This window comes from Stegodyphus dumicola, chromosome 1 (assembly GCF_044657685.1).
Source record: "Stegodyphus dumicola isolate Sdum_Otavi_A_Nest chromosome 1, ASM4465768v1".
Taxonomy (NCBI): domain Eukaryota; kingdom Metazoa; phylum Arthropoda; class Arachnida; order Araneae; family Eresidae; genus Stegodyphus; species Stegodyphus dumicola.
The window spans coordinates 90,947,177-90,962,285 of record NC_140768.1 but is presented as its reverse complement, the minus strand read 5'-3'; the positions used below and the strand labels follow the sequence as shown (position 1 = coordinate 90,962,285).

Here is a 15,109-nt window from a genome sequence, read left to right as displayed (position 1 = left end):
AAATCTAGCATAAATTTTATTATCGATAACTTGTGACTATTAAATTTTATGTTACGTAACTACATGCAGGGGAAGAAGGATTGGAGACCTTCCGATCCAACACCCGAATGTTTTTTATCAAAAATTAGATGGAATTTCCCCGTTCTTGAAGGTGTTAAAATCGGTCATCCCTATGATACACCTTGGCTAACATTTTCAATGATGATATGACTAAATGACAGATGGGTACTGATTATTTTTGACAATTTCTACTGAAAGTATTCGACCATTTGAAACAACATTTATTATACAAATAAAGAAAGAAAACTCGTAGCTAACACTATAAATATATGTACACTGCGTAAAAAAATTGGACAGTTCTATATCTCCCGTTCAACTGGGCCGATTGACAAAATTCAAATTGCGTTCTTCGTGTCTGGAAATCGCGATTTAGAATATGTATTAGATTTATATATAGATCTATTCTAACATAGTTATTTTGACACGAAATCGAACTTTTTCTGAAATAACATGCTAATTTTTTTCCATATTTCGATTCTACGACTCAAATTATGCCTAAATATGAAATTGTGTGAAATTTGCGGAGAAGTTCACAAATTTATGTTGTCACTTTTTTTTCAGTTTGCACCAAGAATAGTTCACTTGGCGAACTTCTTAATATATGCCAACCTATTTTCCTTTCCCGTGAGCGGAAAAAAGTTACAATCGTTCCTTTTTTCAAATAATATTCTTTATATTATATTTTTAATTATAATTGTTATTATTTTAAATAATTTTTTTCTTTTCGAATTTTATTTTAATTGTTTACGTTGCATGGTTTCATTCGAATAACTGTTTTAAAATTTTTTATTTACCTATTCGAACTGCATAAATAAAGGTGCATCGTTTATTTTTTTTTCAAATAGTTTTATTTATATACTTTTTGTCATAGTTATTATTTTAGTATATTTTAAAATTTTAGACTTTTATTTTAATTTTTTGTGTTGCATTTTCTCTTCAGGTAATTGTTTTAAAATTTTCTATTTATTCATTCGAACTGAACATTTTAAATATATTTATTAATATAAAGTTTCCAGGATTTGATTTTATTTAATTGAATTGCGTTTCTTTCGGAAGAACATTTTGTGTCCCAGATTACGATGCATCTGAAAACTGAATATATTAAAAGAGAAAATACAGTAAAACACAGTTAACACGCCTTTCAATGTTCCGTTCAGAAAAGATATATAAATGAGAAAGATGTATAACCGACATTTTAACTTAGCATGACTTGTATATATTGCTTTAAATAGCTGTAGAAACATTGGGTATTTTTTGGAAGCAGAGGAGATGAAAAATTAGCAATGCCTTCGGCGGGAATCAAACCGCGGACCTCTCAATTACTCACTGAGTGTGCTGATCACTATACCACGAAGTCTCGATAAGAAGGCAGGAGAAATATATTATATTATATAGCTTTAACATTATGCTCATTGCTTTACACAATTTTATCATTCTACATTTAGTTTCTTAAAATGATATTCATATTTTATTTAAATATTTTATTTTTGAAATCGCAAGAATCAAATATCATAAGATTAAAAAGTTTTAAATTTTTAAAAATGCTACATTTTATGCAAAAATTTATTTTTTTCTTCTTAATGACTTGCTCATTTTCTTCAGGCATTCTGCAAGTATATTGAAAAGCATCCAACTTTTCGAAACATCTTGGTATTTCTAACATTCATTTTAAATAAAGTTATCGCCTTCCATTTCATAAAGGAGCACAAACGCCCGAGCGGTAAAGTCGCTGAACACTGGTAATTCGCTCCGGGGTTCGAATCTCGGCGATTAGGCTGGTTGCATGGGCGTTTTCGTGGATTTTTTTCATTATAACGTGTATACGAGCTGGTTTCCCTTAGAAAGTTCTTCACGAAGGTATCCCTCCTTTTAGGCAGATAGCCCTGCTTGGTCATAACCTAATAATCCAATTCAATTCATTTCATCAACATTTGGTAAAAGCCTTAATCAGTGACATCCACATAAATCACTGGATAAATTCCTGAATATTCAAATAATTCGACTAAGAAATCATGGCATTCTCCGTTTATGATGATATGATGTTTTATAACGTAATTTAAATTTATACAAACATATAGTCGGAAACCAGTCGTTCTTCACTTTAATCTGCAATGATATCGTTTTTGTCTTTTCCGTTAGCCACAAGCTCAATTGATGGTATTTGCTGGTGTACACGTCCAAGTGTTTTCTCTTTGAACACCCAAATTCCTTGAAGCATTCTGAAAGTATATTCAAAAGCATCCAACTTTTTGAAACACCTTGGTATTTCTGACAGCCAAATTCCCCTTCAAATTTTTGCTTTTTTTTCTCCCTAATTTTCTTATTCCCTTCTACATTTATTTTCAGTGCTCACCACAAGAAATTTAAGATTTTTCGATTGCTACAAAGAATATAAAATTTACGGAAGTTCATTTCCATAAATTTTGCATACCTGTTAATTTTTTTAACTGTCAATTACATCAACTGCGTTTCAGTTGAAGACAGCTTTTCATTTTCTAGGCATTTTAACTATAAATAAAATTTAAAGCAAAGTCCAAGGGATGAATATTTTACTTAAAAGATTTTTTGCTAAATGACAAAGAAATAAAACAGTCCAGCAGTGTTTATTCTGTACCACTGAGTGACTCGATTATTTTATCGGCTACATACAATATAAATAATATTAAAGATCATGTTTTATATACAATCTATAACACGAGAGAAAATTAGCTACTTAAACATTCTTTAGAAGAGAATTAATGTAAAAATATATACCTATCTATATAATTTTTAAAGCTGAGACATGACCCAAACTGTCAACGTCTTGTTTGCTTAAAAACATTGTGGAAATAAACATCAAACGAACTTTTTCATTTTTAGACAATTAAATTTAAATGCAGTTAAAGTAAAGTAGCAGAGGATAAGATGGCGAAGGTAAAAATTTACTCCTACAAATATTTAAAAAAAATGAAGAAAGAAAGAAAATTTTAAAAAGTTAAAAATTTGAATAATATCATCTATAATTTAAAAAATAGCTTTTCATATAGTATTAACAAATATTTATTACGCCTCATTGAGAGGAAAAAATTTATATAATTAATTCTCCGGAAAAATTTATTTGAAATTTAAGGTTAAAAATAGCTATGGCAATTCACTGTACCAAGAATCCATAAATCACATTTGGCGTTATTATCGTTCAAAACAAAAAAGATGCCAAACTTCAAAACGCGAAAATATGTAAATGTGTGTATATCTTAGAAGCGTTTGAATAAAATACTCAAATTTTTTGCAGGTATGCTTAAAACTACACCTATTTTAAAATGATGGTAAAAATTTTATAGGTTATAATTAAAAATTCTTTTCGAAAAATTTATCAAAATTATTTAAAATATAGAAATTTTAAAAATAAAACACGAAAAAATGGGTGACTTTTATTTGGAGTGAATCTAAATTTCAAAATGTAAAAGGAAAAAACAAATAAGCTGAATAAAAAAGGAGATATTAATAAATATATGCCCATTTCAACTAACATTGAGGAGCTAAAATTTTCAGGGCTAATTTTTTTAAAAACTACTTGTACGACTACTTGTTTTAAACCTACTTGTTTTAAAAAACTTGTCAGTCTGGCATAATTTGAGTCATAGAATCGAAATATGTAAACAAATTGGTATGTTATTTCAGAAAAAGTCCGATTTTGCGTTAAAATACCTCTGTTAGAATAGTGCTATATATAAATCTAATATATACTAAGTCGTGCTTTAGAGACATGAAAAACGCAATTTCAATTTTGTCAATCGGCCCAGTTGAACGGGAGATATAGAACTGTCCCATATTTTTTTTGCGCAGTGTACATAAAAACATAAATACCATCAAAAAATAAATAAATAAATAAATAAATAAATCTGAAATATTTCGGATTTTAAATTACGTCCAAAGGCGCCTTTTTTAACGTTTCGTGTGTTACCTTTATTTATTAAATATCATCATGTTCTTTGCACTTAAACCATAAAATTTAGTTCAAATTTAATAGCAATGTCGCAAAATAATTTTTAAATGAGCAATCTTTAGAATTCCCGATACACAGTTCGACACGCTGGAGACAAAAAGATTTTTTCCCCGTAGAGTGTTGCCATTGCTCGCTTTTAAATCGTTGAGTTTGTTACTCAAAAATTCGTTAAAATTTTACAAAATATGAAATCAATATAAAACAAATTCCAAATTTCAAATTTGGGCTTTCACATGCAGATATTCGCAGTAGGATGACGTCATTCAAAATTGGATGGCTCTAGATACCGTTGTTTTATCACAATGAGAGAAATATACATGCATTTATGCAGATTTTTCATTATTTAATTTCTTCAAATATAATACAGGACTCTAACTTTTGGGGCAACAGTTTGAACAGTGAACCGCTATTATAGGAGTCCGACACAAAATGCCAAAACGAAAGTAATAGTCCTTCGGGACTCAAATCCCTTTGGACTAATAAACATAAATATGTACATAAAACCCAAAATACAATCAAATAAAGGTAAATATATACATAAAAACCAAAATAAAAATTTTAAAAATAATCATATCATTAAAACAAAAATACAGTCAAATAAACATAAATACTTGCATAAATTTGTATGATAATATTTTATGACCGATTTTTATTTATGTTATCAAATTTCAGTCATCGGAATGTTACATTTTGTTTATACAGTATTCAACATTTAACACAAGCCAGAATAAAAAAGTTGAAACATATTCTTTAAAAGAATATAATGAAATATGAAACTTTTTCTCGAATTTTTATTGTGGGTTTAATTGATTAGCTACTAATTTACCTGATAATAAACCTAATATGTCTGAGAACTAATTTTGTCTCAAAAATATTCATCGTACCAAATGGATAAATATTTAAGAACTTTATTTCAAGCCTTTGTTTGTTAAATACTACATTAATTTTTTTAATTTAATATTTACTAAAAGCAATGCGGCTTTTATTTTATATTTACCCTTGTATTCACCTACAGTGATCCTCAATCTGTCAATCACCGGAGATCCTTGGATTACCATGAGAAGTAGAAAACCTGTAGGCGGACACAGCCTGTAGTTCCGTTTGATCTTCGAAATTAATAGTACTGGGTTATACTTCATCTTCGATTGACCTTTGGAATATCACCAGCGATCATCAACTTTTTAAGTCGCTAGTGACCCTTGGGTAGACCATCAGGAAGTTTTGACCCGCTAAATTCCCGAGTGATTAAGATTACTGTCTACTGGGAGTTCAACTTGGGTTCGATTCCAGGCGAACGAATATGAGCCAATTCCTCCTGAAAATGTTCGCGAGGCATCCCTTTCTCAAGGCTGATAGACCTCATGCGCTTAGTCATAGTCAGCTAGTCTAACCTAAGTAATATTCATCAATCTATGGTTCACCGTTGATCTTTAGATACCATTTATGATCGTCAACTTGTAGGCTGACAAAATCTGTAGTGAAAAGGTCTGTTTCTTTCGAAATTATACCTACTACTACTACTTTTACTGCCTACACCTGTGGACCTACTGATTGTCTTATCAGACTTATGAACGTGAAACTCAGTATGAATTTTTTTAAAGCCATACGTTTCTCCTAAAAATACAAAGGAAGACCTCATACAGGTATTATATATAAAAGCAGAACATTCCTGTGATTGATTGATTTATGCGAAGCTATTTTTCCAGCGCAATTTTCCCCAGCGTGTAAAATAAAGTACCTACGCGAAACAGATCGCTCAACGCAACACTTTTTACAAAGCTGACATTAAAAACCTGCCCCTGAAATTCGTCCTGGGAGACATGCGCTTCTCAGAAAAGTTTTGTTCTGCGCTTCACATCCGAAGATGTGAAAAGACCAATAGTTTGTGAAAATTATTTTCGTAATTTTGGGTTTCTTTACTATTGGGTTCATTTTCCGCATATTTGTAACATTTGAAATCCATTTTGGCAACAGAAATCAAGTTTTATCTAAAGAAAAAATTAAATTTATTATTCCAAAAATGCTAACAGTAGATAATTTAAGATCTTTAATTGGAAACCAAGGTTTATTTTGTCTTCTTACCTTTATACACAGTTTATGTCCAAAACAAAAATGGCAGTATGATGACAATAAAAAAAGACTGGGAACTGAAGGCTGACAGTGCATTTACAGCGCCGGTAAAGAGGAAAACAGTCAAAGAAGTAGCGCCCTCTTTCCCATTCCCTCGAATTCTACAACATGAATAAAACAAATTGTCTGTGGAAAGAGCGCGAAGCTTAAAAGAAATATGAGCGAACAGAAGTTTTATGGGAAATAGACTGCTACGACGAATACAGCACGTGCAAGATTCACTGTTTTCAATTCTGGAAGTGCATCTGCAAAGATTGGTGTAAGGATATAAAACACTCTCTTCCGATAGAACCTCTAGGAATGTTACAGCAGCAGTTAAGAAAACAGGCAAGCAGTTTTTTTTTTTTTTTTTTTTTTTTTTTTTTTCTAAATTTGTCTCTAGTTTAGTCGGTAACTAACAATAAGGTACTTTTAATAAAGGAATATCAGTAGGTAGGATTGAGTTAAATTCTAAAATATAGCATTTTGGTTTTGTCTAATATTTGCAATTAGTTCTTGATTTATAAATGTATATAGTACTTAAATCTTAAAATTTGCGTTTCCATTTTTAATCTGTTATTTGATTTCCATTTTTAATCTGTTCTTGATTTACTTTAGTTATCTTTAATTTATAAAATTGCTTTTATAAATTAAAGATAACTAATATTCGGCTTGTAAATGTATAAAGTAATGACATCTTAAATTTTACATTTCTATTTTTTTAAACTTCCTTTTCCAATATAAGGAATTAGAACCAAATAGGCTAAGCTATAGGAAAATTTGATCCTTTTGAGAATGATATCAACAACGTATTTGTAAGGTAACTTTTTACTCAAATATTAAGTAGTTTAAAATAAGTAAAGATGCGATCTTAAAGCGATGAAATTTCTAAATAAAATTCTATTGATTTTGAAAGCGGTTAGTGACTGGCTTCTTTCCCTTAAAAGCTAAATGATGTTTGCAAAGCTGATTCCAACTCCAGCTGGTACTCTATACTGTGAATATCCAGTGATTCTATGGGATTTTTTTCGATTCTTTAAACATACTCCAAGAGCGCATAACAGTAGATTTTACTTAAAATATATCTTAAATCTCTCTTTCAATTGTACGCCCTTGACAGATAGAGTATAGTAACGTGCAAAACGTTCATTGTAAAACCCTCACAGACCTACAGAGAATTCCAAGTTATGTCATGAAATTGAAGAAAAGCACTCCATGGTAGTGTAGCATCATCTATCGTGCCCAGAAGTCCATACTGAAATCATCTTTCATGCAAGAAGCAGCAAGAAAAATCATATTTCTCTTCCTTCAATTACCTTCACAATGTAAAGTTTTTCTTCTTGAAATGCAAAGCTAAGAAAAGAGGTAAACTTTTTATATCGAAGTCAATAGACAGAGTAAGGCAAAAGCGAATACAGTGCCACCTGTCGAGAAAAATGGAAATAAAACATAAAAAATCTATAGCATTAGATTTAAAAGCGTTGGGAAAAATGGATTGGAATTAATGTCATTAACTAAAGAATTTAACCTTTTTTTTAATGCTAAAGACTTCATACAAATCCAGTGTGCAAGCTGAAGAAGCTTCTTTTGATAATATTCTAGAACTGCAGTCAAAACTTAGGTAATCAACTACGATTAGCTATCGGAGATATGAAAATTTCCCGATTTCGAACATAGAATTAATGTTCTATGTTCCAATGCATGAAAATAGAATTCATATTCTATGTGAGTTAACGCGGTTGTAGTTTGGCAGATGTATATCACACCCCACTAACAATATATGCTATAAATTTCCCAAGAGTTAAAATCAGAGAGGTGTTCTTTATGAACAGAAAAATGAATTTTATTCATAGCTGAGAAAATGAGCTGAAGTTTTAGCTTGAGGAGAATCTGAGAAAATTTCTAACTAATACAATGATCAAAGGAGGTGACAGTAAGTTCGGTATGATTATTTTCAATAGCGGAATGTCTTTTATGACACTAAAAAGAAAATGTTCTAAAGATTTTACCACTTTTATTTAATTAATTTCCAATTAGCAGCGTATACTATAATGCTGCATTTATAATACAAATGTCATCCTTTTTTCAGATTTTTCTTTTCTGAAAATAAATTTCATATCCGAAGGTAAATAGTCTTTTTTGATTTCAAAGAAAGAGAATGAATTTCCTTTTAAATACATATGATCATAATCACTATATCACATGCGCTGACATAGCTCATTCCCTTTCCATGATTCGAGGATGATATGCGTTTATATTGTGCTTAGAGTTAATTCCTGATTAAATGGCGTAACACCTGGAAAAATGCGATTTTGAGATTCGAATCTCTCGAACGCGTTGACTGCATGGGCACTTTCTTGGTTTCCACCATGTGTAATGTGCATATGAGCCAGTTTCCCTTAGCAACTCTTCCACGAAGGCATCCCTTTCCTTGGGCAGATAGCCCTGGAGGCTTTGCTGTAATCCCATAAAGCAAAAACCAAACATTAACAGATTCATCAATTGAAAAACAATAAATGCAGTTCTTCATCGCTACCGTTATTAACTACAAGCCGGATCAATGAAATGACAAAAGATGGACTCATTAAAATCCTATGCACATATATATTCTATAATAACTGTTTTAAGACACTGGCCGCAGAATCGACTACTAAACTAAATAACTATTTAATTAAGCTTAATTTATAAACGCAAAAAACAAAAGCCAGAAAACTCGTCGAATCCAGCTCAGCTGACCAGTGTTTTATCAACAATTCAGCGTAAATGTTAGTGCTCATTATTTAAAATTTACTTAATTTACATTGCTGGTAAATCTAAGAACGTATACGACAGATTTAATAAAATTTAATCTAAAAATAATGTGTTAATTAAAATAATTTTACAAATTATACAACTGAAATAAATAAACTATTCTAAAATTAAGATTGTTATTGTGAAGACGACTATGTTTGAAAATGTATTCAAGAAAAAAAGAAACCTTTTAAAAACTCGATAATTCCGAAAATTAAGGCTTCGAACAATAAAATTTCAAAGGTCGTAAAGGTTTAAAAAGATACATTTTGATATTAAATTCAATCTTTTCAGGCTACACCACTTTTTTCTATTTCGAGATTTTTAATGCAATCATTGTTTCAAATAAACTGGGCTTGTGTTTTAATGAGTTCAAGTAATCATGCTTGTGCCTTAGTTAATTTGTTAATTTGTTTCATTTCTATACGCAAGTGTCTTTAAAATAAAAAAAAAGACTTTCAGATTTGTGTTTAGAAAATGATAACCTTATGTTCGTTATTGCCAAAAAAGGTCGATCAATCATACAGCGAAGAAAAAAAAGAGCTTTTTCAGAAATAAAACTTTATCCATTATGTATAAAAAGAAAAAAATGGACAATCCATCACCTATTTCTGCATCCTTTATGACACAGATCTGCGTTTTCAAAGACTTTTCTTCTTCCCACAGCAAGATGCAAACTAAATATATCATGCGGATATCTACAGGAATTTTCAACTTCCCTTCCTCCCACTGTAAAGTTTTTTTAATAACTTTCAACAGTAAAATGTGCAATATTTAAAACATGAAATATTAATAAATATGTTCATACTGTTTGTTTTCCATAAATCTTCATATTACGTTAATGAAACCTCATTACCCAACTTGCACCTTATACCCAATATATGGTCAATATATGGTGCTTTTTAAATTATAAATAAAATGGCTCTGCGCGTAATTTTTAAGCTCCTAAACCCTGCTTCTCCTCAATGTTTTTTAATTTAGAAAATCTCTGCCGTGAATATTATACTAAGCGTACAAAACCTCCACACAAGATTCCTGCTACTCATGGTCTACGGTTCTGAATCGTACTGCTGACTTCATCTGTTGAGTTCTGAGTGTAATCTCTGACAAGGCATGAATGTTAGTAACAGTATAGTGCCAACTTTAGACGGACATTAAAATGTATTAATACCAAAGACTTCTTAACAAGTCTACGATATCCTAGTAGCACACAAGCACACTACAAGATAATGATAAACCAACGTCCTCTGGCTGCAAGGTTAGCAAAATTATTAACAAACTACCAAAACACGACACTAACCAATGCTTTGTTATGTAAAGTTTTTTTCCATTTTCTGTATAGATAAGTGGGTGCAATTAAAAGTGTAATAAGAAGAAAATATACAATACTGGAACTAAAACAAAACAAATCAATCGCATAACATAATAAAAATTATATAAAAAGTAATAAAATAAAACAAATAGTTGAAAATTCTTTGGTCTTTTCCAAAAAAGTAGCCGACAAATTTACAACTGCGCTACATTACTGAATTACATCTATATGATTATAAATGAAAAATAAGTGCCAAATAAATTAAATTAATAAAAACAGTTAACGGTCATTAAAATTCTTTTATAATATTGTAACGTTGCGCGCCTCCAACTTGCACGCAACCAAGAGGTGACTGTGAAAACTGGATAAAATACAGAGTCTTGTGAAGGGTTTAAGTCCCTTTTTATTCAACGTAAAAATTACAATTGCGTGCTCTTGACGCTCACAGACTGCGCCAACTCGGCGGTCAAATAAAAATAATAACCTGAAAAGAAACTAAAGACAAGACTCTAACTACGAGGCTCTCTAAAATAACTAACTCACCGCGTTTTACTATACCGCTGCTAATTCAGCAGACTTGAAGCTCACTTGAACGATTAACACTACTTCCCGCCAAGCACATAGGCCGAAACGCGGGGTTCTTCAATTTCTCGCTAACTACCTCCGCGCTCGTGAAGTAAGAATATCACACACCGAACTCGTTTCCTTCCTATTTAAATCATAATACTTCCGCTGATAATTTGAATCCTTGCGCGTTCTACTAAAATTTACATATTCTGGCATTGGCAGTTCCAGGGGAAAGTAAGGCTTGACAGGAAAGATAGTTTAAACTTAAAATAAATGTTAGTTAAAATAAATATAAACCCTACAATATAAATAAAGAATGCAATAAAATAAGCAATAATTTTTTTAAAAAAATTTTAATCGTTTAATAAGTTGTCAAGATATAACTTGCTTCGATATAATCGAAAACAAAAAATACTGTAAAAAACGTAAACGATCCAAAACAATAATTCTCGAAACTAAATAAACAGTTGGTCAAATTGGAGACAACAAACGAAATCAATGCTTTTTCAAAACTGCCAAAAAACTGTTTCTAATCGAAAGCAATCAAATTCATAAACTTAAGGCTTGAAAGGCATCTGAACTAAAGGCTTTTTTTCACAATAGTGGGCTATTAGCCTGAATTGGGAAATATTTCAACAAGCAAAAGACTTAATATTAGGAAAAAGAATTAATAAAATAATAAATTGTAATGAGAAGTCTTTCAAGAGATTTATTATTAAGAAAAATTATTACAGCCACTTTTATTAAAAAAGACTGAATTTATATTTTATATTAGTGCAACTTTTATTTGCATCACATAAAAAATGTTAATGCTCTTAAATTATTTTATTAGTTTAATTTATTCGGCATTTATTTCTGAATTATAATCATCTAGATATAATTCAGAAACGTAACTCTACTTAATATTTTTCGGCTGCTTCTTGTAAAAGAGCTAATAATTTTCCACTATTTGTTTGATTGTATTATTTCATTATAGTAATATGATGAACTGTCTTTTGTTTCTGTCTTGTGTATTTTCTTCCTATTTGTTTGTTAATCCCCAAATTTATATACGTATATAACATAGGGACCGTGTCCATAACCAGAACTTAATATTCCCAAACGTTTTTCCTAAAAGAATAACGTTGTGTTGCAGTGTAATCGGATGTCTCGCTAAACGTCTCAATGTCTCTCGTAAGTGTGGTCCATCGTCTATGGAATCCGTTTGAATGCGAGGATTCTGTGTCTAGAAGACATGTTCCTGGCAGACCTAGAGTTACAACATCTGGGAGAGATCATTATTTAGCTCTTTCGGCCCAAAGGAGTAGTAGCATTACTGTGCCTCAACTCATAGCAAATCATTTAGTGGAAACAGGAAAAAGAACCTCAGCTACTATAGTGCGCAGACGCCTACACAATAAAGATCTGTACGCAAGTAAACCAGTTGTTTGTGTCCCCTTCACGCGACACAGACGTGCCCGTTTATTTTGGGCAAGAGAACACATCTCTTGGACCAGTCAACAATAGGCATCTGTTCTCTTCACATATGAGTCTAGGTTCACATTGGATAGTTATCCATGTCGTCAGCTGATCTGAAGGGAACAACGCACCAGATGCAACCAATCCCACAATGTGGAAAGACACAGTTACAGATGTGGTGGAATAATGGTTTGGACTGGGATCTCTCTCTGTGGTCGCACTGAGACTAGAAGGATGTATGGAGGAACTTTGAGCGGTGTGAGACATTGAGACGAGATCATTGATCAATATGTCCGTCCATATGCCTGGATTTCTTCTGATGGTCCTTGATTTCTTCTGATGGACGACAATATGCGACCGCACCAAGCTCAAGTTGCTGAAGACTATCTTGATGGTATGGAGCGGATGGAGTGGCCAGTACAATCCCGAGACCTGAATCCAATAGAGCATATTTGGAACTACCTGGAAGACAGGTTGCTGCTTTAAGTCCTCCAAGGTCATTAGAAGAGCTTGAACGAGATTACCCCGCTTCCCGTCGTAGTTACCCATTTCACTGACTGACAACATAATTTACAGTATCGAACGTCACAGCTGCCAGTGTAGTGTAGCTAGGGGTTGACATATTCCTTAATAGAACTCATTTTTGCAATGTTACCACCTGATTTGTCATCAAAAAACTGTGCTATACTGTTTCTCCAAGACTGGATTTCTCTGTCAATAGTGCAATTTTTTGCTGTAATTCATGTTTGTGTTGAACTTTAGAAACATTCTTTGTCGCATTCATCAAAGTACTGTTTAGCGAACATGTTCACTAAATTTCTGGTTTTCAAGTTGCTTCATTTTCAAATTAGACACAAAAAACATGCGGTTCCTTAACTTTTGACGGGTAGTGTAATTCTGAAAAGCTTCACTTTTCCAGCAACACTAAGCTTTTGTACATTTATACAATACATCTTACGACATTTGTACTGTTATGAAAAAACGTATTGTGTCATATCCTCTACCAAAAATTGTGGAATTTTTTCAAATCCAAGGATTAGCCATAGATTTGATCATCCACGGTTAATGGATCATCAAATCTATTTATCAACCATGAATTTGATGATCCATTCAAACCCATGAATCCAATTTAAAGCTTTGAGTTGCACAATACACACACTTATCGTTAAGGAATTTACGAAAATTGTTCCCAAATGCTACCAAGCAACATTCTTTGGAAGATGGGGAAAATAGTGGTCCAATGGGTAACCAGTCTGAGTTACCGAAAAAATGGAAGTCTTTTTTCGAATAATCCATTAATAATGCTTTCAAAAAACGAAATTACCGCATGGATTGTAAATGATACAAATGAGCCAATTTTGGAAGAGATAAATGAGGTTGACATACTTGAAAGTGTATTTAATTCTCTAGTAGCCAAAATTTGGAGCAGTATCGAAGAAAAAAGGTGATTGAATCAAGATCAATAGACCTCAGGCTGGTTAAATATTACACTTGTGAGCTTCTCCAAAAGACGAAAAATAAGAAAATGTATAATATTGGAAAACAAACGAATATTTTTTATAATTTAACCCTGAATAAATAAATTTATTTGCTAAATAGATAGGTAGTGCCCAATGCAGAATTACCATCTCAATACGTTCAATAACGCACAAAATAAATGCTTTTTATAGTACTGTACAATTTCAGTTCAATAATCCGGCATCGCTAAAGTTCCGGATGAGGCTGATTAACAGATTTTGCTGTAAATTATATTTTAGAATTATATTACTTACTTTTATGTAACATCAAATTTATCAAGTTAGACCATTACGTTCATTTTCCAATTGATAAATTTAGATCTTATATACAAGGTGATTCAAAATTATTCAACAAAAAATGTAAATGTCACGTAGAGGGTGCGAAAGTAAGAAGGTTTTGTAAGGGCTTGTGAAAATGAAGCTGTTGAGCAGTAGGTAAAAGAGGTTTCCTTGAATGAATCGTCATTCTCGAAGTGGATTTGTAGCAGTATGCATCATTATATGAATGCAGAGCTCATCGGTATATATTTTATCTGTGGGGTTACAGGCACAAACAGAGCAGCTAATCAGAGGATGTACAGTGAACGATTCCCAATTATCTCCTTTGACTAGTTGATTCTTTTCCATCCACAGCCTATAGATAAAATGCAGGCCATTTTCGTGTAGCGGTACATAACGCCGTGTATTTTCAGTACATCCATGCTGCAAAGACAGTATGTGTATATAAACATCCAAGCGGTCCCAACAGCATAGCAGCCATCAACGCTAACTACTTTCAACACTAACCACTGTGCCTATCAAGGTCACTATGCTATAAGGTTTGTTGTTCTCAGTTCATGGTCAACCAGCGTGGTGACATCTACGTCCTGCTGCAAAACAATGTTTCTCGTAAAGTGACGTCACTGAGCAGCCAGATAAAATACGTCACTGTCTCAAGAGTTGAAAAGAGAAAGATTTTTACCTCGGAAGAGTATAACCTTACCTGTCTGCTGACCTTGATAACGATCAGAGTGGCTAGCTCAAATAGTAGGGTACTATTCCTTTGTAAATTTAACTTTAAGTTCTTTAAACCCTACGAGACTGACAAGCCAGTTATCGCTAACGATTTCACCTTGCAAGCGTATAACCTTGCCTCTGTACTGACCTTGATACCGATCAAAGTGGCTAGCTCAAATACGAGGCGTATTCGGAAACTAAGTACCGTTTTGAAAAAAAATAGTAAAACAATTTTTTCGAATTCAATTTTATTTTTACATGAAAATACATGTCTTAAATTATTTTTCAACATAGTTTCCGCCAATGATCAAACAC

The 15,109-nt window shown here is 32.1% G+C and overlaps 1 protein-coding gene across 1 annotated transcript in view; it reads left to right on the top strand.

The window, feature by feature from the left end:
• SPR (G protein-coupled sex peptide receptor) overlaps positions 1–15,109 on the top strand; it is a 154,680-nt gene that overhangs the window by 33,197 nt on the left and 106,374 nt on the right. The gene's annotated exons all lie outside the window — the stretch shown is intronic.